We start from the raw sequence: 27218 nt of genomic DNA, 5'->3' as shown, positions 1-27218 counted from the left end.
AAATACTTCATGATAGACTACGTTAGAAGTCACATTAGTGTCTTAACAATCTTCATCGGTTATCAATATCTTCAATCCATCTCTTGACGCAACTCTTGAAATTGTCACATATAGCTGACCATGAGAAAATACAGGTGATGGCAAATAAATCCCAACATTTTTAAGTGACTGCCCTTGACTCTTATTAATAGTCATTGCAAAGGAAACAACTAAAGGAAACTGTCTGCGTTGAAACTTAAACAGAATTTTAACGTCGGAGGGTGTGAGAGATAATCTGAGTATAAAAACTTTCTCGCCAATATTACTTCCAGAGATCACCTTCCCTTCGAGAACAAATCATCCCATCCTAGTTACGATCAATCTTGTACCGTTACATAATCCTAATTTCTGATCAATATTCCCCAATTACATGACTGGAACACCAACCTTTAATCTAAGCATATGGTTTGGAAGCCCCAAAGCATTGATTGTGTTTAGAAATTTGGGAGTGTGGACATTGTAACGCCCCATATTTTGATCCAAGACATTACGTCTAAATCATTTTCTTTTTCTAAAAAACACTACTAATTATTTATCATCAATAATAAATCCTTAACAAAACCTATACAAATTCTTAACATAATTTAATAAAAAGTTTAAACTAAATGTCCTTCAAAATCACTTCTAAAATTACAATTTAATCAAAAATCCAATTTCGCCCACGTACGCGCTTCAAGCAAAACACCAAAGCAAACACATCTCTTCATGTTCATGGGTACCTAAAATGTTGGTGTAAGGGTCAATTTCCTTATCCAAATTGGTTCATACTCAAAGCACCAGAAACAATGTAATGAAATAGATAATATCAAAACTTATCAATCAAAAAGAAATAAGAAAGATACATTTAAGTCTTTAAGGTAAAGTTCATACACATTTCTTTTATATATAAGAGTTTAATCACTTATCAACACACAGATGTATAATAGACCCAATGCAATGCAATGATGTGTAAAATGCATGCTCTTATATACTACATGATCCGGATATAATTTCCGCCACTAAGGCATCCACGCAGAAATATAATTGCAATTCCCGCCACACAGGCATCCACACAGAATATAATTGCAATTCCCGCCACACAGGCACCACACAGATGCATATGACATGCATGATAATGATAATGAAAACTAAATCCCGCCACTTAGGCACCACTAACAAATGCAAACCAAACCCCGCCATTTAGGCACCACTAAGAAATATGATATTAACCCGCCACTTAGGCAATTACAAGTATTAATGCATCATCAAGTACACAAACCAAAAGTCAATCATTTCACAAACTCACATTTTCATCTTTTTCTTCTTTAATTCATAAAAAAAATGTAACATTTCTTTTCCAACATCACAAAACATATAAAGCATAATAATATAAAATATATCAATTCACACCACATTATCATACACAACTTTCATATAAAACATAATTACGAATAATCACTTTTAGAAAAGATTAATTTTACCATGAAAATACGTTTTAATTATTTTTCTTTTTAAAAGACAAGAATTGCTACCACTATTTAATAACACAGCCCTAGCACTTAGTATGGACGTATGGGGAAAAAGCCCTTACCTCGAGAGCTTTCCTTCCTATCACACACTAAGGCCACGAAAATTAAAATCTCACGGGAGGCTAGGTCAAAAGCTTCAACATGAATAATTTAGGATTAGTATTAGAGAAATAGAGCAAAGAAAAGAATGGAATTGGAATAACATTCGGTCAGGTACTTACGCAAATGTGACGAAAAGAGATACTATAGATATTGCTTGATGCACCCTAAGAATTATTTGAGATGAACAAGTGACTAGGATGGATCTGTGGTTATCAATTATCTCTGTATGGAAAGAAGGGTTAAACTAATAATTGTGTAAGATGGGAAGAGGGTGATAATTGTGTAACTTGAAAATAAGTACGGTTAAGGAACTTTGTGATGTGGTGAAACCCTATGTAATGAAACCAAAGATAGAAAGGATGATCATATATTAGGAGAACTGAATTTGAATATGAAAAGTAACAATGGAATGTTAGGTTTATGTTGTTGGCAGAGTTAGACAAGTGTGAGTTTATACGTGTATGTGAGGCTGAGGCATATCTGTGTTAGCAGGAGACCTCTGTAACTTAATTTTTGTGACAAGTAAGGTTAACAGAATGAGGAAGAAACGTGCATTTAACAGAATGGGATTGTATCGAAAGCTGGAGCATAAATGAATTGAATTGCAATCCCTAAGACTTGATAGAGACGTGATAGAGATTATAGTGGTAGTGGGAGAACGACTGACTTAGGGATTCAAGAGTTGGTTTCCAATTGCTTCTAAAATTGAATTTACGGAAATCCCTATATAGGTAGTTTGAGAAACTACACCCACGTTGGCAGTTTGAGAAAATATCTACCCACGTAATAGCATATAGCAAGGACAGCCCAAAACATAAAACAAATGGCTGCTAGTGCTTATACATCTTTTGGCAACTAAAATCTCTAATAGTTATTAAAGCCACGGCAAGTAGGCAATTAAAATAAATAACTACTAATACTTCTTTAAAATAAATTATACTAAGGTTTCTACTTAATTAAGGATCATAGGTTATATTCCCCCCATAAAATAAATATGCTTTGAAGTCGTAAGAATTTTCCCATGCTCCTTACGCAAAACATTAATAAAATAAATCTAGAAAAATACTATGAAGAACATAAATCTTGTATGAAAATTTCGGGATGTTACATTATTACCCCCTTAAAATAGTTTCGTCCTCGAAACTAGAAAGTCAGAAAAATGCCAAAATTAGAGTTTCCCAAGATAAAGTCATGAAAATAAAATTTTCTTGAACATAAATAGAACAAAATATATATGTATATATTAAAAGAAAATTACAGGGTCTTACATTCCACCCACCTAAAAATAGTTTCGTCCTCAAAACTAGATAATAACAAAGATTATGATATATATACCAAAAAATCTATTGTAAAACTATTCGACAATTAAAAATAGTAATAATAATAATTTCATCCAAAATATTTTTAAATAATTTTCAAAAGATGAAAAATCTAGCGTAAAAGTAGTCTTTCACAGAGATAACGACAAATAAGAAAATTGAAGAATTGATTAAAACAAACAAAGTCGATTAAAATAAAACACCAAGCTTTCGTTGCGCACTCTGATATCAACTAGTTGGTTATCTAACATAATAGTGTTACATACTATCCTACCCCCAACAACCACACTACTCACTACTACTTGCACTCAAAGTTCGTCGAATTTCCGCTAGTCTTCAACACTCTTGGTTTACCCTCCACCAAAATAACACGACTTATCACCACTAAGGAAGATTTGTACGAACTGATACCTAAAACAGACACCTTTCGACAAGGGATGACATTAAGACAAGGTTCGAATGGTGGCGGAACAAGCACACACCATCTCTTGAAGATGGGAGATGAGTCATCTAAGTCCTACAATTTATTTGCACTAGAAAAGATATTTGCGATTTAATCTTAGCTCTAGGAGCTTCCAAAAGTAACATCTAACTTACAAGTGACAATTTCTTCTCAAAGTCTAAACCACAAAACCACTAACCTCAAAAGAATCAACAATTTAACAGCAAGATGTAAGCATGCAACACACAAGATGCACACCAACAAAATTAATAGATATTTTTTTTTCTTTTTCTTTGCGGCTGTCTGGTTCAAAAATAAATAAGAAAATTGAACGGAAACACGCTCTAACCTAGTCTAAACACATCACATCTCTAAAGCAAATTACATGTCTAAACAAAATAAACTAACGTTCACCTGCCACATAGAAAAACATAATATCACGAACAAAAGTATGAATCACATAAATGATAAACCAATGCATCAACCAAACATATATATAAGACTATGTTGTTCGGCAAAGAGATACCTCTAGTGAGAGTTGTTTGGGGAGGAGCAGCTGGTGAAAGTCTTACTTGGGAGTTGGAGAGTAAGATGCAGGAGTCATATCCTGAGTTGTTTGCTTGAGGTAATATTTCGAGGACGAAATTCTATAAGTTGGGGAGAGTTGTAACGCCCCATTTTAATTCTATTATTTTTAATAGATGTGTGAATATTTTTATATGACTTTAATTGTTAAATATATGATTTTATGTGAAATATGTGTTTTGTGTGATTTTATGTGATATATGGTGTGATGCTATTTTACTATATGATTTATGTAGTTGTATATTATTTAAATGAATATGACTTTATTATTGGTGGAAATAATAGGAGAAATAGAAATAGGTAGAAATAGTATTTATTTTGGTTTAAGGGGAATTAAGTAGAAATTAATAGAAATTAAGGGAGTTAAGTGAGAAAAGAAAAGAGTTGTATTTTTGGGAGTAAAAGAAAGAAAAGTGAGAACAGAAACATTTTCACGTACAATTGAGAAACAACTGGTTTTGGAGAGAAAGAGGAGAAGAACCAAGAGAGAGCTAGGAAGGAATCGATTGCTGTAGCTATTCGTTCATTTTTGCTGAATTAAGTTAAGGGTGGGATTCCTTTCAATAATCATGATATATAATTTGAAAATTGATGAATTTGTTGTTCTTGAAATTAGGGTTTGAGAAGTTATGTTAGATGATGAATTATGATGAAACTTGTTGTTGAATTACATGATTATATGTTGTTTTGTTCCCTATGTTGTATACTAAACCTGTAAACATGTTTGTAAAACAATTTGGGTGATTAGGGGATCAAAGATGGGACTTTTGAGTGAAACCATGTTGAAATCGCAGCATTTTTCTGAAATCTGAAGCAGGACGCGAAAGCGTCGCATTAGCATCCAGAAAGTGTCCACACCTTGTAGCTGCCCATAAATTTTTGTGGAGGACGCGAAAGCGTCCTTTTGACGCGAAAGCGTCCTACCCAAATTGTTGAGGACGCGAAAGCGTCCTATTAGCGTGCAGAAAGCGTCCACATCCTGAGTTACGACATTTTGGACGCGAAAGCGTGCTTCGCTCGCGAAAGCGTCCTACCCCTTTTTGTAGAGGACGCGAAAGCGTCCTTCTGTCGCGAAAGCGTCCCTGGTCCTGTACGGCCATTTTCTGAATTTTGTTTAGAGCACTAGGGGTCTATTCTAATTATTTTAATAGGTTCCCTTGATTTATTAAGCCATGTTTATGAAGTGAATATATTATTATTGAAGGTTGTACTATATGCAATGTATGTGTAAACACTTTTGTATAATAAAAGTTGTTGTTCCATTGTCGAAGTTGGGGAGTGTGTCATAATTGTTTTAGGCACATACGTTGTTGTTGTTGTTGTCGTTGTTGAAGTTGTATGTTGATATACACAAGTTGAGTCCATTTGCATACTCACATCTGTTGGAGGCTCATGCCCTGGAATGTTTATCATTCAACCGTTGTGGGCTTATGCCCTGGAATGTTTATCATTCATCTGTTGGGGGCTTATGCCCTGGGATGCTTTAACCATCCAATTTGTTGGGGGCTTATGCCCTGGAATGCTTAGCATTCAACGCGCGTAGATTGGTACCACCTGCATGTTGCATTAGTTGTTGTTGTCGTAGCATTGTTGAGTTGTTGTTGTCGTTGTGCCATTGTCGAGTTGTTGTCGTTGTCGCATTTTCGAGTTGTCGGTGTTGTTGTGGATAACGTTGTTGTCGTTGTTGCTGTACTTTTGTTGCTGAAAATAATTATGTTGTTGCTTATGTATTTATTTATATACTTTATTAATGATGCATGTTGTGATATGTTGTTGTTTTCATTAATTCGATGAATTATATATTATTATTATTGGATAAGTTTCTCACCCCTTCTGCGTATATGTTGCCTCGACCGTGGGTAATGTGCAGGTAATGATGGCTTATAGGTTGATTGGCTCAAGTGTCTAGGGCTCTGATACATATTAGGATGGGGATCGTCGCGAATGTCTTCTTCATTTCTTTTATGTATCACATATTTTGGAAAAGACTTGTTATTGGAGTTTACCGTTGTTGAAAATAAAGTTGAATTATGTTGAGGCCTTTGTGCCAAGATTTTCATTGATGTTGAATTTGGTTGAAACTATATTTTTAAAGAATTATTCCGCTGCAGTTTATTAAGATATTCTAAACGTTGATTTTAAATAAATAGATATTTCCTATTTATGAAATTTTGATTAGCAGTGTGACACTCCGTTGTGTGGTTACTCACTCCGTTGTGTGGTTACTCTGATTATATTAATTAATATTACGTTGTTGGGAGAACGGGGTGTTACAGACATCACTAACAACATCAACATTCGGGATGTACTTATTTTTCTTATCAACTTCTATTATAACATCTCAAAATGTCCGATCAAATGCCTCAAAGCAATGTATGTGCATCATTGGAGCTTCGTCCCATATAATAAGCTTCGCTTTGATTACCAACAATGCCAAAGGTGTTCCAGGATCTATACCACATGTTGAAGACTCATCAATGATTATCGGAATGCCAAATCTTGAATGTGCAGTTCTCCCCTTGTATAAGCAATGCAACTATTCCACTGGATGCAACAATTAAAACGATTTAACCTTTCGGTCTTATTGCAGCAGCAAGGGTCCTCCATATAAATGTCTTTCTTGTGCCACCATAACCATATAGGAAAAAAATGTCAGGTGGAGTTGACAATATCTACCCATATATTTCCTAGTCTTGCTGTCATTCGCAACAAAATAATTGTCCATTGTTTCTGCAAATTCACCCCATAAAGAACAGTGGATTCTTATTCCCCTGTGACATATAATTAGACAATTAGTTATGTTTCTATGTATAACTGATCTCATATTAAAATTCTTGACTGTCATAAGCCGACAATAAAAAAGAAAAATATCGGTTAACATCTTACTCAATATCCTCTAATGTGAAATCAATGACCTTTGTCTTTCTTCCATTTTTCTCAATATCCTATAAATCATGTTTGCCATTTTTATCTAGTTTTGGTTTCTCAAGATAGGGGAAGTGTGAATGTTGAAGAGGGCATACAGATTCAGTTTGGACAAACAGACAATATGGCGGTAAAATTAAATAGAGTAGCGCATGGAGAAGTGCACGGTTTTAATGCATGTAGTTGTATGATGTAAAACCTGGCGGTTGTTACAATGATACATGTAATTAATTTCATTATCAGACACAAAGCACATTTGTACTGCTCAATGCACTCTTAGCCAAAAAATACACAGAGCTACCATAAATATTGATAAACCCACTGATGTAAGCATTTACTAATGGTTCCATAGCACATCAGAATTGCAACTGCTAATTAGAATTCTTTGTTCGATTGTATTCTCACAAAATGCCTGACATGATCAACATGATGTAGACGAATTTAAAATATCTTGTGATGGCCATGCCTGAATCAAACTTGATGATGGAATATATGAGATTATAAGGATTCTAGAATAATTGGATATATAAATTAATGCTAAGGATATGGCGTCGACTGTATAAAAAGTGTGAATTAATATTATTCACACAAATTCACCATAATAACTATTAGGAAAAAAAATTTATGTTTAAAAAAAAAAAACTTTTAGGAATTTTTAAGGTAAAAGCATGATTTATAGTATAGCATCTTAATCGCAAACTGCTCATCTTTGCACAGTTAATAGAATCCAATAACATGCAATAATTCGTGGCCACTATACTCATGAGAATATTAGTATAACATAGTGTATATGTAGCGATCATATAAGAATATAATTTGGATAGGAGCAGTCTACTAAATAATGACTTTAAATAGATTATACATCAATTAAATACTATGGCAGACGTAAATTAAGTTAGGGGTCAATTTTGCAGATTCAAACAGACCCAGTTAACAATTTGGTGCAAGTTAGGAGTCAATTTTGCAGAATCTTCTTCAATTCATCATCTCTTGACAACTTTATGCTTCTCAATTGTATCAGTCATTGTAAATTTGGTTCTGCACTTTTATTTAAGTGTTTAGTTGCTTGGTAGAGATAACAGAACTTCAACGAAATTTTAGTAACATTGGCTAAAAAAGAGTAATTGAGGCTGAAGTTTTAATTAGTCTATATGACTTTATTTAAAAAAAAAAAAAATGCTGCAAACTAACATCTCCCACCATTTTCTAAATAAACCTCTTTTTAATTTTTTTGTTTGTTCAATGAGATATGCCCCCTTGCAGTCATTGTAAATTTGGTTCTGCACCTGTCATGTCTAATGTGCATTTGAATTGAGTCTGTTTTACATTTTTTCTTGAATAAAGGGATACTTCACTGTTAAATTTACAATAAACAAAACTGTCATGAAAGGAAAACATTGGGCAAACTCAATGAAACAACGCAGAATCAAACAGAGAGATTAAACTAACATGACTAAAGGGATACTTCTTGCCCAAAGTCAAATGACAAAATGATCCATATGGTAACATCTGCAGAATCAAACAGAGAGATTAAACTAACATGAATAATGCTACATATAAACTGTTAAATATAAGATGTTTTGCTTCGTTACCAACAGGTAGTAAACATTAAAAAAAACAGCTTTGTCCATCTCAGTGATTGGGGATGGACTGCACATAGCACACAAAAAAAAAGTTTAGAAAAAACTCAATTGAAGATGAAGTAATCTTAGAAAAAACTCAGTTTACTAAAGATGAAGTAATCTTATATGTACCTCTCAAGCAATGCAAAGCCAACATGGTGACATTATCAAGTCCTGCCATCAGTTCAATTTTTGAATGAATGGATGATTGATGCAGGGATAAAAGCATTAGTCATACCACTATTTATACAGGGATTTGGGGAGTTACAGAGTCATTTCGGGGACTGCAAAATCACCTGATGCATGGGGAGATAGTAAATTGAAAGCACGTGTTAATTAGGTAGTTGGGATGATAGGGAGAAATTAATGCAGGTTTTGGGAGGGAATTTCAGATAGAAATTAGGGCAACATGCCAGCATGGCAGGACCTGCGTTTAAAATAAGGGATTAAGAGATCAATATGCACTTTTTATTTTGTTATGGACCAATGTGAACCTCGCACTAGAGGTAAGGGATTAAAAAGGTTTTTAAGCCTAATATTATTAGAATAGATGTTTTGGTGGTACGGTTTGATTTTGAAACTAAAAGGCATCTAAATTGTAAAATAACAAAAACATGCGATTTAGTCTGATTCGGTTAGTTTTTAAAAAAAATTGAACCAAACCAATATAGTTTGGGTGGTTCGATTGATTCGGTTTTTTTAAGGACAAAACATAATTTAAAAAGGCTACCAACATTTATTTAAGGAAGCAAAAGATAAATATATTAAAAAAAAAAAACTCTTTCGAGCACAAGAAGTGTCTAAAAGGGAAAAAGAAAACGGATACAAAGTAGCAAGTTACACAGCAAAAACATAACCAAAGATTGAACCACCATTACATAGTGGTGAAACCTATACACACGGAAGGGTTTGACCACCAAGAATGGAAATAAAAAAAAGTGAGCTAGTTTGTGAGCTTTCAACCACCACCAAGAATGAAGTTTGACTCGCTCAAGTAATTTCTCCAAAAGAATTTGTTTATTGTTAAAAAAAATTAACATTTTGCTCTTTCCAAATGACCCAAATGCAAGCCAATTGTATCGCCTGAAAACAAACACGAATTTCCTTCCTGAAGACATAAGTGCCGCTAAACTGAAACGCATGAGAACCAATATCTTCATGGTGGGAGGTGTGAATACCCAGCCAGTGAAGACCTAGGTGCCACACATTACTATAAAAGTCACACTTCAAGAATATATGTTTGATCATTTCCGCTTGTCCGCACCCTCCTGAACACAACAAAGAACATGCTGGAACAACTACTCAACGAACCAAATTGTTCTTTGTTAGGATCCTGTTATTAATTAAATTTCGTGGAAAAAGATAAACTTCGAGTGCAATCTGATTGAGTGAGAAACAAATAAACCCCTTTGACAGAATAACTATCAACAGGATTGTTCTTTCAAATCCATTTGTCAATGACATTATCCCACAAAAAAAATGTTATCGAGCAACATAGTACATTCCTCCAATTGATCCCCCTTTCAATCAAATAGTCTCATTCTACATCTCTACCCCTTGCCCATCAACCCACCAACCTAACCTCCTCATATCGGCTACAGTAACACTAGAAACAACACATAACTCAAACATACACCTAAAACTCGATTGCAACCTAACAACATCTAACCAAAGATCACTACAATAAGATGTATTTTCGACATTTACCAACTCTATGTCCCGCACCCTCTTGAAATCAACCAGCACCATCACCTCCCACCCCTAAAAAATATCACAAATATCCTTCCACCAGACAGAACATGATCCCCCCCGCCCCTTCTGACTCGACTGCAATCAACCTTATTGTTAGCTACCATCGCCTTAAATAGTATCCCCTCCCTAATCCACATACAATCTCCAATATCATTTTCTCAACAACGCTAGATTAAACTCATCAACGTTCATAACATTCAACCCTCCTTACTCCCTATCAAAGCACACATGTTTATAGCATCTCTCTCTCTCTCTTTTTAGAAATGGTGTACCTTGAAGAAACGAGAAAGGGGAGAGGGTGTTTGTAATAACCGAAAGTACAACACCCTCATAAGACTTGCTATTAACAGACGAGGAAGTAAGCTCGGATAGATCTTTGGCCTTTGTTTTTTTTTTATAAGAATGCCCGTAGAAGATTTTGAAATGACGACAATTTTAATTGCATTAGCTTAAGTAGTTAACTATTTTACAATGATTAAGAATTAACTCTTTGATATTACTATTAAATTATTAAAAAAATTAAATATGTAATTAGTTTTGATCAAAAGAAAAAAATAATAATAATATCTTTTGTTTTATTTTCTTTAAGGAAATTCAATTTGAAATGTTGTAGAAATTCAAATGAAACGACAATAGAAACCTTTTTACGATTTTACCAAAAAAAAAAAAACTTTTTATGATAATACTAGTTAAACACATTACTACCATTTTGAATCAATATGTCATGCGCATATTTTCACACAAAAATCACTATTGACGATTCCAAATATAACTTATTTTAAAATTAATTATTTGGGGAAAAACAAACTATTTCTTTACATGATCCAACATCAAATAATGTATCATGAACATTAAACTGAAAAAGTTATCAACACAAGCCATTTTATTGTATATATCACATACATTGAAGTGAAATGTGTTTAGGTTGAGTTAATAATTTTATACTCTTAGTTAAGTAAGTATACGATTTGGTTTGGTTTGTATCCACATACACAAGCCATTGTATTTATTCATTTCTCATCATAAAATAATGTTGAAGTAAAAGGAGATGAAAATGAAGAAGAAATCATTTCTTTTTTTTTTTTTTTGCTCCTGAGAAGAAGGAGAAAGAATCAAGTGATGAAGATGATGGATTTGGGGGTATTGATTTAGGATTTTACAATTATGGATGTCGAGAGAGGAGGAAGAAGGTTTGCATCCATGTATGTTTTTTTAGACTTTTAAAAAAGGGTTTGTCTACATGTGCAAGATTGCACATGTTAAAGTAACTTAAAGTGGAAACTTTATATTGAAAAACAACAATATTTATTAAAAAGATAGTACATGTTTATTATTAAATGCACAAGTTTCAATGCAAACTTACTTTTTTAAACTTTTTAACATGTGTAAATTTGCGCATGTTTGAAATATTTTTTAAATATTAATTAAATCATTACTAAAAACTATATCCAAAAATAATGACATGGCAGACACTTAATATAGCCAGATATGCCACGTACGTGCCAAATAATATTAATGAGAGTGACACATTACCAAAACTGATGGGGGACTAAAAAAATTCAAGAAATGTATAATACGGGGACCGAAATGGTAATTTTAGAATTTGGGTGACTAAAATTTCAGTGAAGATAAAATTGGGGACCAAAAGTGCATTTAGTCACCCAAATTCCCTAAGTTGAACCCACCCTTTGAAAACAAAGGTAATTGCTAGGCGACAAAGGGAAGGAATTGAACATAGTATACCCCTTATACAACTAGTCACAGCTCGGGGAGAGAGTCGCGCTGAGAAAACGTCTACCCTGAATCAGGTCTTAACCCGGGGAAAGGAAGGGAAGCGGGAACCTTGACTAGTCATGTTTTTTAATGATGTCAAATAGCGCCCACGTGGCTGAGCACAACCAGAGGAAGAAGCTAGAGCTTGTAGGTTACACTTACAAAGAGCTAAACTCTAAAGAACACAACCCAATGACCACAACCATCATTCCTCAAGGTAAACTTATTTTAAAGCTAACATGCATTGAACCTACTTGATTATACACATCATAAAAAATAACAAGATGAATTGAGGGCTGCCCTACTCGGCATGCAACAGACCAACCAAATTCCTTTCATTTGTGAGTGAGATGAGCAAAGATAGAGACCGGTGCATATGTTGAATAAATTCGAATAAAGTTGCACAAGTACACGAAATCAATTCAAAAAATACACAATTTTACTTAGTTTTAATTTCATCTATGTTACATTACATTCTCCCTAAATATGTGGTATCATCATGATGTTGGGTTTAAATTATATTCATGAAAGTTTGCTCAAAATGTTGGGATTAAAGTGTCTTATACTTAGCATAGAGATTAGCAGCATCCTTTGAAAACTCAAAAGAATGAAGAGGACACAACACTTGTATTCTACCAAATCAACTATAAAGGTTATCACATCGAATCCCCTCATATAAGATGAGTAGTAACAAAAAAGAATGCATTCCAATATAATATTTTGAAATTAATTATACTACACTGCCAACTTACAAGTTTCAAGTGACAAAGGAGCATGATCAAGCACAAACAACATCTTAGAGGTACATTCCCTTTCGTCACACTCATCTTATACAAGGGAATTCGATGTGAAACCATGTATAGTTGATTTGGTAAAATACAAGTTGTGTTCTCTTCATTCTTTTGACTTTTTAAAGGATGCTACAAATCTTACGCTAAGTATAAGACACCTTATTACCAACATCTTTAGCAAACTTTCATGAATTAAACTTGAATTCCAACAAGATAAAGACACTACATAACAATGATGCTACCTAAACATAATCTTCTTGCAAAAATCTTCAGGCGATCTCAGCAACGTAGCTTCCATCTCAATCCTCGGGAACATGCGGTGTTGACGATATATGAAGAACATGTTCCTCTCGCAGTCATCTTCTGTTTGCATTATCTTTTCAGACTGCAAATAACCAGGATGTGCATACTGAAGGTCCTCCACCCTCCTTATGTCTATGGGGTTGAGTCCTTGATTGATTTCATTCAGTTGATCCTTCAGATTCTTTAGTGTGACGTCGACCCGAACCTTGAACAAATGAGGGTTTCCACCATTGAAGCGTACTTGAGCATTGAACAAACTGTCCAGTGTTTCAGATCAACACTATAAGAAATTAAACAATCAATGAAAAATTCATTCAAACATTTCATCAAACACTTGGGGTGCAAATTATACATGAACGTTAAAACTCAAAACTACAACGTAAACATGCAAACATCTAAACAATTAAGCAATATAAGTCATTTACATGTAAACATTGTATCATTTCTTGCCAAAAAACTCAAAATTTAAACAAACTCTTAAACTAAACAATTTCTAATTTAAGAGGAAAAATATAACATATAAACATACAATGTTAATGGTGTTTGATTATGAAAATTTACTTGTTATTAGAGTGTTGTTTGATTTGAACTTGACGAGATTAGAAATTTGGATTATTTGAGAGAGTTTTTGGAGATTTTAGGGTCCAATTGTTTTAGATTTTAAAAAAAACTGGATTTTCCTTTGTATTTTTGAAAATAGATTTTTTTGAAATTTACTCAAATAGTTAAAGTTTTTTCAAACACATTTGATATAAGTTAAAAAAAGAGATTTTGACATTCACTAACTTAAATATTCATTGTTCGAGTTTTTACATGGTAAAAATCACATATTTTTTCAAAATGACATCTTTCAAAAATGATTTTTATGAAAAGCTAGTTGAAATAGCTTTTTCTTTTTAGAGATTTTTCAAAATTTTAGTATCCAAAAAAATTTATAACCAAATGATGAAATACTTAGCATGACATTTTAAGATAAACTATTCAAACGGATTTTTCATTTGAAGCTTTCCTTGAAAATTTCTTTGTTAAAAAAATTATAACAAAAATACATTACACTACCAAAATCTATTTTAAAAAAAGCTATAACAAACGGACCCTAGATGTGAAAGAGGAAATGAGGAAATAAGTTGTTGTCTGATCTTTAAAAGGACACGCAATGTGACTTAACTCATGCTGGCCTTCAGCGTGACTTAAGTCACGTAGGTTGTATTTCAGTGTGACTTAAGTCACATTGCGTTTAACATCTGAGTGACTTAAGTCATGTTGGAGGCATTTTCGGAAGTTCAGTTGGGAGTGAGCAAAATGTGATGGGAGAAGAGAAATTTTCAAAATGTAGTAAGGACATATGAACTTCAAATCCACGATAAATTAAGCCCAAATTGAGACCCTAATATAGCGGGAAAAAATATTAAGCAGAAATGTGAACGGCATATTATGTAATATAATTATGTAGACTCTTTTTTTGAAAGGATTATATTTAAGGCAAATTACACTAACCTCCCCTAAGGTTGTCTTAAATAACATAAACACCCCATCTAGTTTCAAACTAGACACTAACCTCCCTTATTTTATTATCAAATGAACAAACACCTCCCTTCCATCTTAACACCATTAAATCTCTGTCAACTCTCTCACCTTCCCTCACATTGTTATGAGCTCTTTTACTTCACTTCATTGTTGAACATTTCTTCTTCCACTGTTAAGTTTTCTCTTCTCTTCTATTTATTGTGATTGTGTAGGTTCATTCTATTTCATGAATCTGTATTCAGAATTTTTGTACGTTCATTCTATTTCATGAATCTGTATTCAGAATTTGTGTAAGTTCGTTCTATTTCTAAATCAATTGCACATGTAAATCTCATTCTCAAAAAAGGTTTATTCAATGGTCATTCGCTATTTTTTAATGGAGTGACCACTACAGTGAATCTTGAAAGTAGGTAATCTAGAATGGGAATTTGAAGTTTTTTATCCCAAGAAATTTTAGGTGTTTGCAATTCTTGCTTTACATTCCATTGCTCGCTTTTGAACAAGATTTCATTCTTATCAACACAAGCATATCTTAGAGCTTGAAACCCCCTTCTTTGTTTTGTTTATACTCAATTGGCATTGTGTTAAACATCTGTCACAAATGTAGAATGGAAACTCTACTTTTCTACACTTCAATTTTTTCAAAGAATGTATTATTTTGGGTAAATTGTTCATATCTAAAACATGAGCAAGTACCTTATATAAAAGAAGAAGAAAAATCTCTCCTTAAAATATTCTGTCAAAATAGACAGACGTTAACTTAGAGAGGTAGCGAATGTTTGTTTTCTAGAATAAGGATGGTTAGTGGTTGTTTTAAAACTAAAGGGGGTGTGTTTGTTATTTCGTCAAAACTTAAGGGAGGTGAGTGCAATTTGCTCTTATACTTATGTAAAGTTTGTATGATATATTGTTTGAGATATGATATTTGTCTTGTATTTCTTTTCGACGTCACTTTCAAGTTTATGATATATAGGACCGACTTAATTAACACTCAACTGCCATTCAATTATCAACTTGACTATCTATTTATCTTCTATATCTTCAGTTTGTAATATAAGGTTGCATTGTTTCTTTGTAAGTATTGTGATGATGCAGCACTCTACAAAGAGTTCTTTCTATCTCTTCTTTAACCTTTCAACTCTTCACTCTATCAATTTAATGTCTAATTATATAACTCTTACAATAAAAAAAACGGATGCATTAAATTAAGAACTATTATTCTCTATGGAGAATTTGGTTGTTTGTGAGGGGCAAAGCACGACATATTATATTTTTAATAGCTTTGCTATTTGTCCCGAGAAATAATTTCCAGAAATCATCCCGAGAGAGTTTAACCAATTAAAACTCATGCCTTCCACAATTCAAGGAAACCAGTAGTGTGTGTAGTGGGAATGTCCATCTCAATTTCCACAATACACAGAACCTTTCCACAATACAGGGAACCGTTTTATAATAATTCAACATGAAATTTTTGTAAAAAAAAAAAAACAGCATAAAAGTGTATTCGGGAAACTCTCGGGCAGTGTTTTGTCGTGAGAAAAAGCATTTTTCTATTTTTAATAAAGGACTTGTTATAGGTCTCAGCTCAACAAATTAACGAGCAAACAACCACTTTTGTTTCTGAAATTGTCACTTGGTATGTAGTCCTCCTTAGATGATATATTTTTTTAGAAAAAACCCTTTCAAATATCTGATTGCAGAAATAGTCGCATCTTTATTAAAATTTGTTGGGTCATGTTAACCAGTGCCCCCGGGGCACTGGTTAAGGAAGCCAAAAGAGGAAATTTTAAATAAAAAAAAACATACTTTTTCAGCTTTTAATGCAATGATTACACATCTCTCAATGCAAATCCTACTATATTTGACCCTTAACCAGTGCCCCGGGGGCACTGGTTAACATTTCCCAAATTTGTTTTAGATCAAATGTTGACATATTGGACCAGAAAAAGGCTATTTTTTTAGTCTCGTAAACGAGTGTCCTAAAGGCACTCTTAAAGGATTCTCAATTATGAAACTATTTATTGAAAAAGTCTTATACTTTAATTTCTGATGCATTGAATGCACAAATTTTCATAAAAACTTACTATTATAATGTGTGGAGACCCTCAACTTTGAGGTCTTAAATGGGTCTCACATGGACACATCATTTTTTTTAAAACTTTTTAATAATAGTACTTAATAGGTACTCAACCACTCCAATAGAGACCCTCTAACAAAATGTCTAATTCGGTCCCACCAATATTATTTGTTTAAAACATTGTATCAATTTTATAATATTAAATTGATTAAAAAGCCATGAAAATTATTATTTTAATAAAAAGTGTTGTGGGTCCACTTAAGAATGGAGGTCTTAACTTAGACCTTTGATCTTTTAAGACCTTCAAAAAAAAATTCCACAATGGGGGTACCTATTAGGTACCAGGTCTTAAATGGTGAAGACCTCACCATTGTGGATGCTGGCACTCTTCATTATTTCTCTTTTTTTTTTATCCAATTATCATTTCCACCATTGTTTGGCCAAAAATAAATCATTTTCACAATTGCAATGACCGGATCGACAATGAGAATCAACTTGGGAGATGAATAGTTACTTTATTGGAGATATAGATTAATAGCATACTAATCCTAATAGTAAATAAATAGTAGTATAAATAGTTTGTAACCATGTAACTTTCACTCATTTGTAATATTTTATTTCCACCAATAGAAATTAGAGTTCGTTTACTTTTCTCGTATTCCTTTGATGAATGCCATGTCTTATAACATACTTCAACTTGGTCGCTTTCTTGTTGTCTCTTTAATAGTTAATGGTTGTCTCTTTTTTATTACGCCGTATGCTTTATTCTTGCATTTCTTTTGGTGTTTCATTCGTAAAGAATAGCACTGCTCAGAAAGAAATGTTTTTTCGTACAATTAAAATAAGTGCATTGCTATTCACTTTTCAGCAAGGTTGCTATATTTTCGGAGAATGCATGAAAAAAGATTATAGGAAAATCACAGAGTTTCTAACTAATCTTCAAGACTTAGAGGAAAATCAACACATTCTACGGCATAAATGCCGTAGTAACATTTGAGTTTCATGAAAACCTAAGTTACAAACATCACTCAAATACATCTGCCAGTGCCTCTATAATTTTATCCCAACTGGGTTTATACATTAATACTAAAGCATAATGAGTGAGTGCAATTCTGACGATGTAAAGTTTGATTCAAAACCTTCTTACTTTCAAATTCTGTTTCTTAAGAACGTGAAAAGCGGGAACTTTGTCGCCACCATGACAACATGGACAAAAGAAATCAATTTCTGCATTGTTATACAAATTTTTTTTTTTAAGGAATTTGTTCAATCAAAATTTGTAGAAGAAATGTATATGAATATAACCTAATAGTCTAAAAAAAATTAAATAAAATTGTAGTCATTTTAGCTTTCTCCCAGAATAATAGTACTCAAATAGAACACATTATTCAAGTTCAAGAACAAACCAAAAACCTAACTAAGCATACAAACAGTTCACAAAATCCTCCGTCATTATTGTAGCAGAAGAGATAGATTTTCAAGTTTGCTAAGTTTATTCTCATTTAACCTCGGCCTAATTGATATTAGATGTAGATTTAAAATCTTCACTATTATTGCAAAAAGTAAATACAAATAATCAGCCAAACAATACCAATCTATCAAAACAAATAGGAATAGCAAAAAAAAATGAGTGAATCAACAATAGAAAAACAGACATAACTCCAGAGCATTTGTTATGTAAATGGATTGGATCTGTCTAAGTCTTAAGTTTTAACTTTCATATTTTATTTTAATTTTATTAGGGATATATGCAAACCAATCAAAAGTAAGTGCACTCTAACAACATACTTTTTAAAAAAGAGTATTCCACTAGTGTGCTAGTCATTGGCTTACCAATAACAAAACTCTATATACCGTTAATTTGAAACTTTATTTGGACAGGTGTGCAGAACATAAACCAGTTTTTGAATGTCTAACCAACTAACCTAAGATTCTTATGTTCCAAAATGTGGTTTGATAAACGAAATTTCGCTTTTTAACTTAAGTGATTGTTAACTTCTACTTATCCTCTTTGAAACTCGCTTGGTTAATCATGAGGTGAATTTGCTTACAAATCAAAATAAAGTTCCAACAAACATTATGCATCGAATAGAAGGAAGAATGACCTTCATCTAAAACTATGAGATCAAAAAGATCACCAGGCAATGAAACTTTGTTTCAATGAAACTAGCATTACTTACTTAAAATATGAGTGTCAATGTCCATCATCAAATAAGCTTAGTACTATAACATGCAGAAAAAGAACCATTGAACTGCATTACAGGGATATATCAGTAGAACCTTTAAAGCAAAACCATATAATTCCTTCACATCTTTGAATTTTTTTCACATTCAACTTTCAGCAACTAAACTAACTGCGTTGCAGAAACCAAACCAGAAAAATTATGCTAAGCAAGTTAAATGCACATTTACCTTAACAAATCTATGATTTCAACCTTTGCTGAGGGTGAGTTTTGAAGCAAAAAGTAAAAAGTCCATTTAGGTATGGATGAAGGTATGCACATTTTTACTTTAAGTAACTTCAAGTTACACAAGGAATGGAACTCAACCTTCAATAAATCAGGAACTAAGGAGAGAACCTAAACAATGAAGGGTGATTGTGAATCAGAATCAATTTAATGCAAGTCGTATTTTTTTGACAAAAAATAGAAAAGGAAGCATACTAAGAAAATAATACAAAGTGAAAATTAAAAATGAATTAACTAAATCCTTCAAAAAAAAAATGAATTAACTAATATTTCCTAAAATCAAACTTGGCCGAAAGTACCTCCAGAGCAGTTTCATTGATTGTCAATGATTTGATATTAGTAAGTTCAACCAGCCATTTGAGAAGAACCAAAGGAGTGTCCTTATCAAGAGATCCCATACATAGATCAATATTTACATGTTTAACGGAAGAGAGATTGCTCTCTCTCCCACATAGTTTCAGATCAGGAATATCCCCCGTACAACCAAAGACAAAGGTGCAAAGACTTGGAGTAGATAACTCGATTTTGCCATATTGGTGGTGATACGTTTTTAAAGTTAAATTGGCAAGTGTAGCACTTGATATGCAGAGGTTTTGTGCATCGAGAACTCTACAATACCAAATGGCCAAACTGTTCAAACTGCTAAATGCCGAAAAAGGCTCAGCATAACCATCATCTCCAGCACAAAAGATGAATCCCTCTAGAGACAAGGTGGCTAATGCTGGCAAATTAAGAGAACTAGGAAATAATATTTTTTTCAATAGTTGTAGGGTGAACAAGAACAAGTGTAAGAGAAGTTAAAGTGCGGCATGAAAAGAAGCAAGTTGGAAAATGATGAATATCAAGTATGATACCGATACTCAATTCTTGGACATGATGTGAAACAGCATATTTGACAATCCGTTGCAGTTGACCGGGCTCCACAATATCATGGTGCTCAACATCAAGAGCGTGCAGTGGGGTTTTTGCATTACGAAGAGACGAAATACGAGACACAAATTTATTGAAACTTTTGATACTCATAAAGTGTGAAGAATTTAATATAAGGGTAGAAAGATGTTTCCAGAGATTGTTCCATCTTTTGGAGAGAATTCTAGTTTGAACAGCGCATTTGGCGTTAAGAAAAGAGAGTATGTGGAGAATAAAACAGTCGGATAAATCACTGAGGCGATCTTCTTTTACATCGTTTGTATTTTCTTCTTCCTCGCTTCATTGTTTCAGAACCTGTGAGTCAGTTAGAAGCTATTCAGCGATAATTAAAAGTGAAGTTAGGTTTTGATTGCGAAGGGAAAGGGAAAATACATACCTCCTATGGTTTGATCACACAATCGCCTTCTGAATCGGAGATACCTCTAGGGTTTTGAATTGAATCTCTTGATCTTCCTAGAATGTGATAGCAAAAATAAGTAATTTCACAACAAAACAAAAACAAACAAAAAATCCAACAAAAATCATCTTCAGTTCACCACTAACTAGGTTAAAAAAACAAAACAGTGTTATTTTATGAAAAATTAAACATCAAGGAACATGTTAACAAAGAAAACCCTATAATTGAAGAGTTGTTTGAATGAAGCAAACAAGAAAAGGGTAGGAAGCTATTTACCGTTACTATTGAATCTCTCGTACTTCTCTGCTCCTACAATTGTACAAGTACTGGAAAAGGGCTTTGAATTGAATATTTTGATGTTACTTTTCTTTTAACGTAATCTTTTGTTTTTGTAGTTTATCTTGTTTTAGGGGAAATACTTACTTGGGCACCTATATTTGGACATTAAATTTTGATGGCTTTCATACAAGCCAATAGCTTCAGCTTCTGTAGGGAGTGATGACTGGTGGATGAAATTTGACACTCCCGATAATAAGTGACCAAGAGAGTCGCGGAAGCAAAACCCATAACCTGTGATAGCATTATTTTGGAAGAGTGTGCAGTCAACATTGCATTTCAGATGGGTAGGTGGCGGCTTGGACCAAGAAGTCTCATGTTGAAGGTTCTGGTCTCTATTACTAAGTCTCATAATAGAATAATATTTATTTTCAAATAATTACATAAAATGTATTTTTGTGTGTTTGTTTAAATAGTGTGCTTAGCTAAATTTGTTGTCCTGTGACTGAAAGGTCACGAGTTCAAGTCCTGGTAACAACTTCTTGTGTAAGAAATAAGGTAAGATTGCGTACAATACACTAAAATGGTGGGGCCTTTCTGTGACCCTGCGTATGCGGGAGCTTTGGTGAACTGGGCTGCCTTTTTATGGTTTTCGAGTACATGGGCCTTAGCCTCAAGATACATGATGTAGTAACTAGTTTGATCTACAAAATACTTCTTCCAAAGCTTTGACCAAAATTTTCATCATTTAGGACTAGTAAACTTATGACAGTCACAAGTCCATAGCATAGTTTACATGTGTATTGGACAATTAGGGTTTGTGTTATAATTGTTTGTTCTTTCACGTTTGGTGCTTATTAACAGCTAAGCACACCGTCCGCTCTTCGGTAATAGAAGGAATGAAAAGATTGCTTGATACGTCACTGTTAGAGGCGACAAGGCAATGCAGCTTTTGGAGAGCGGTTTGAAGGTCAAGGAATATAAACTGTTGAGGAGAAACTTCAATGATATCGGCTGTATTTTCAAATACTTTCTCCCTCTCTCAGTTCTCTCTACACTGATATACTGAAATGCTTCCAAACACGCATCTCGTTCACCTCGACACTCGCTTCAAAACACTCATCTCGTTTCAACATTCATCGTTGTTATTCTCACTTTAAGTTTTTCTCTTCCATTTTTTCAAGTTTTTGCTTCAAAACCATAAAGTCATAAAATTACTTGAAAAGGTGAAATCTACAATCATTCCTACACTGAAAGTTTGCTTGAAAATATAATAACAGAGAGTTTCCAAGTTTAGTGAGAAAACATAAAAGACCCCCCAAATTGCAAATAAGCCTCGTGCCTTTTACTTCATTATTTGGAATATTAGTGTCTAGAATTTTCTGATATGCATTTGTCATTTCAAATTTTGAATTATGTTGTTTTTTTTTTAGTACAAGAATTATGTTGGTTTCACTGTGTATGTTATATTATTAGGGAGTGGCACTACTTTCACAACATGAATATCCCTCCATCGCAATTTATTAGTGCTATGATGACTTGCCGTAAAACTACTTATGTGACTAGAGTGTGTGTGTGTGTTTAAGTCATGGAAGTCCGTCATCTCCAATCACAACTTCTTCAAATTGCACCTTAATCAATTTGAACGAAATGCGGACCTCACACTTGTATCTTCCGCGATGTGGGATATAACAAAGTTTTGTCCTTCACCATTCTTCATTTGCTCGAGAACCCTCCAATCTTCCAAAGATCATTACCATCAACTGAAGGACAGGGGTTGGTTCTTGCAATGGATTGCTTTGCTTGCTCGGTGGATTTTTAAACACTAAGAATGGAGAGACGTGCCTTAGTTTTTGGAACCCGGCCACAAGGACAATACAAAAAAAAAATAAGTTTCTCTGTTAGTTTCCCAATTTTAAAATAGTGTTTGGTTATGATAATTCAACCGAACCTTACACGCCGGTGGCATTCCCTCTTAAGGAAACAAATGTAAGAGTATTCACTTGGTTCCTAATACTTGGAGCTATAATTCAAAATCTCCATGTGGTTCATCATCAATTGGTTCCTGATGTTGTGCATCTCAATGGTAGTGGTAATTGGTTGGAAATTCGCAGTCATTTCACTTATATAATTACAATTACAAGGATGTTATTATTGAATAATTTGTGATTATATACACACTCATTTTTTGCCTCCTCGAAGATATGAAAATATAGAAGATATCTAATTTATTTCCATAGCATTTTCCTTTACAATCAATAATAATAATCAACATATTATATGTTATCACTTCTCAGCAAGGAGGTTGCCATATTTTCCTAGAATGCATGAAAAGATATTATAGTAGATTGAATCACATAGTTTCCAACCAATCTTGAAGACTTTGAGGAAAATCAACATATATTACAGCAAAAATGTCGAAGTAACATTTGAGTTTCATGAAAACTTGAGTTATAAACATCACTCAATTACATCTGACAGTGCCCCCAGAATTTAAATCGTGTTTATACAAAAGCATAATGAGTGAGTGCAATTCTTACAATGTAAAGTTTGGCATCCTAAACAGATAGACTATCAAGTTTGCTAAGTTTATTCTCATTTAACCTCGGTGTAAATTTCAGATACTAGATGTAGACTTAAAATCTTCACTATTATTTTAAAAAGTAAATACAAATAATCAGTCAAACAATACCAATCAGTCAAAACAATAGGAATACGAAAAAAATGAGTGAATCAACAATAGAAAGAAAGAAAAAAAAATTGGAGTGCATAAGTTATGCAGCATAACTCCAGAGTCCAGAGAAATTTTTAGGTAAATGTATCTGATCTGTGTAAGTCTTAAGTTTTAACTTTCACATTTTATGTTAATTTTATCAGGGATATGGAAACCAATCAAAAGTAAGTTCACTCTAACATCATACTCTTTGACAAAGAGTATTTCACAAAGATTCTTATCTGAGATCTTCTGATTACGGTCAATGTTCCGCTAGTGTGCTTGTCATTGACTTGTCAATAACAAAACTCTAGATACGCTTATATTAGTACCTTTCCCCTATAACTGGAAATTAAACCTAAGAAAATAATTAAAGGAGTAATTTTTGGTTTCTTATTTATTCTAAGAGCAAAACATAGCATAAGTAATTAATTACACTGGATACTTAGAAACAAAGGCATCTTTTTTAAGGTTACCTACAATTCATTCTTACACAAATATCATATGAACAGAGCATGAAAATCTTTAGTGTAATCAATCTGAAAGCATAATATTATTGCATCATTGCATCATCTCAACAAAGGCTAAAAACCGTTATGAAAATCAGTTCACCTCGTGAGTAAAGAAAAATCGTCCTTATATTTTGAAACGTGAATTTTGCTTATATTTTGAACATGAAAAGTGAATTTTGCTTATATTTTGAAACGGAGGGAGTATATTAACGAAATTTGGAAAGATATATCACACACGAAAAAAAAAAGCATTGATAAATACTAATAGGGTTGATATCCAAATTAAAATTGTCCAATGGATACGCTAACAAAATGATATGAAATCATACATTGCGAAATACTTCATGATAGACTACGTTAGAAGTCACATTAGTGTCTTAACAATCTTCATCGGTTATCAATATCTTCAATCCATCTCTTGACGCAACTCTTGAAATTGTCACATATAGCTGACCATGAGAAAATACAGGTGATGGCAAATAAATCCCAACATTTTTAAGTGACTGCCCTTGACTCTTATTAATAGTCATTGCAAAGGAAACAACTAAAGGAAACTGTCTGCGTTGAAACTTAAACAGAATTTTAACGTCGGAGGGTGTGAGAGATAATCTGAGTATAAAAACTTTCTCGCCAATATTACTTCCAGAGATCACCTTCCCTTCGAGAACAAATCATCCCATCCTAGTTACGATCAATCTTGTACCGTTACATAATCCTAATTTCTGATCAATATTCCCCAATTACATGACTGGAACACCAACCTTTAATCTAAGCATATGGTTTGGAAGCCCCAAAGCATTGATTGTGTTTAGAAATTTGGGAGTGTGGACATTGTAACGCCCCATATTTTGATCCAAGACATTACGTCTAAATCATTTTCTTTTTCTGAAAAACACTACTAATTATTTATCATCAATAATAAATCCTTAACAAAACCTATACAAATTCTTAACATAATTTAATAAAAAGTTTAAACTAAATGTCCTTCAAAATCACTTCTAAAATTACAATTTAATCAAAAATCCAATTTCGCCCACGTACGCGCTTCAAGCAAAACACCAAAGCAAACACATCTCTTCATGTTCATGGGTACCTAAAATGTTGGTGTAAGGGTCAATTTCCTTATCCAAATTGGTTCATACTCAAAGCACCAGAAACAATGTAATGAAATAGATAATATCAAAACTTATCAATCAAAAAGAAATAAGAAAAATACATTTAAGTCTTTAAGGTAAAGTTCATACACATTTCTTTTATATATAAGAGTTTAATCACTTATCAACACACAGATGTATAATAGACCCAATGCAATGCAATGATGTGTAAAATGCATGCTCTTATATACTACATGATCCGGATATAATTTCCGCCACTAAGGCATCCACGCAGAAATATAATTGCAATTCCCGCCACACAGGCATCCACACAGAATATAATTGCAATTCCCGCCACACAGGCACCACACAGATGCATATGACATGCATGATAATGATAATGAAAACTAAATCCCGCCACTTAGGCACCACTAACAAATGCAAACCAAACCCCGCCATTTAGGCACCACTAAGAAATATGATATTAACCCGCCACTTAGGCAATTACAAGTATTAATGCATCATCAAGTACACAAACCAAAAGTCAATCATTTCACAAACTCACATTTTCATCTTTTTCTTCTTTAATTCATAAAAAAAATGTAACATTTCTTTTCCAACATCACAAAACATATAAAGCATAATAATATAAAATATATCAATTCACACCACATTATCATACACAACTTTCATATAAAACATAATTACGAATAATCACTTTTAGAAAAGATTAATTTTACCATGAAAATACGTTTTAATTATTTTTCTTTTTAAAAGACAAGAATTGCTACCACTATTTAATAACACAGCCCTAGCACTTAGTATGGACGTATGGGGAAAAAGCCCTTACCTCGAGAGCTTTCCTTCCTATCACACACTAAGGCCACGAAAATTAAAATCTCACGGGAGGCTAGGTCAAAAGCTTCAACATGAATAATTTAGGATTAGTATTAGAGAAATAGAGCAAAGAAAAGAATGGAATTGGAATAACATTCGGTCAGGTACTTACGCAAATGTGACGAAAAGAGATACTATAGATATTGCTTGATGCACCCTAAGAATTATTTGAGATGAACAAGTGACTAGGATGGATCTGTGGTTATCAATTATCTCTGTATGGAAAGAAGGGTTAAACTAATAATTGTGTAAGATGGGAAGAGGGTGATAATTGTGTAACTTGAAAATAAGTACGGTTAAGGAACTTTGTGATGTGGTGAAACCCTATGTAATGAAACCAAAGATAGAAAGGATGATCATATATTAGGAGAACTGAATTTGAATATGAAAAGTAACAATGGAATGTTAGGTTTATGTTGTTGGCAGAGTTAGACAAGTGTGAGTTTATACGTGTATGTGAGGCTGAGGCATATCTGTGTTAGCAGGAGACCTCTGTAACTTAATTTTTGTGACAAGTAAGGTTAACAGAATGAGGAAGAAACGTGCATTTAACAGAATGGGATTGTATCGAAAGCTGGAGCATAAATGAATTGAATTGCAATCCCTAAGACTTGATAGAGACGTGATAGAGATTATAGTGGTAGTGGGAGAACGACTGACTTAGGGATTCAAGAGTTGGTTTCCAATTGCTTCTAAAATTGAATTTACGGAAATCCCTATATAGGTAGTTTGAGAAACTACACCCACGTTGGCAGTTTGAGAAAATATCTACCCACGTAATAGCATATAGCAAGGACAGCCCAAAACATAAAACAAATGGCTGCTAGTGCTTATACATCTTTTGGCAACTAAAATCTCTAATAGTTATTAAAGCCACGGCAAGTAGGCAATTAAAATAAATAACTACTAATACTTCTTTAAAATAAATTATACTAAGGTTTCTACTTAATTAAGGATCATAGGTTATATTCCCCCCATAAAATAAATATGCTTTGAAGTCGTAAGAATTTTCCCATGCTCCTTACGCAAAACATTAATAAAATAAATCTAGAAAAATACTATGAAGAACATAAATCTTGTATGAAAATTTCGGGATGTTACATTATTACCCCCTTAAAATAGTTTCGTCCTCGAAACTAGAAAGTCAGAAAAATGCCAAAATTAGA

At 33.2% G+C, this 27218-nt stretch overlaps 1 pseudogene; it reads right to left on the bottom strand.

The window, feature by feature from the left end:
- Positions 1-19173: 19173 nt before the first annotated feature.
- On the bottom strand, positions 19174-20449 carry LOC146904834 (F-box/LRR-repeat protein At3g26922-like; annotated as a pseudogene).
- Between the last annotated feature and the right edge of the window lie 6769 nt (positions 20450-27218).

This window comes from Medicago sativa, chromosome 7 (genome assembly GCF_051527215.1).
Source record: "Medicago sativa cultivar Bolivia chromosome 7, Bolivia_mono, whole genome shotgun sequence".
NCBI classification, from domain to species: domain Eukaryota; kingdom Viridiplantae; phylum Streptophyta; class Magnoliopsida; order Fabales; family Fabaceae; genus Medicago; species Medicago sativa.
This window is presented reverse-complemented; position numbering and strand designations above follow the sequence as displayed.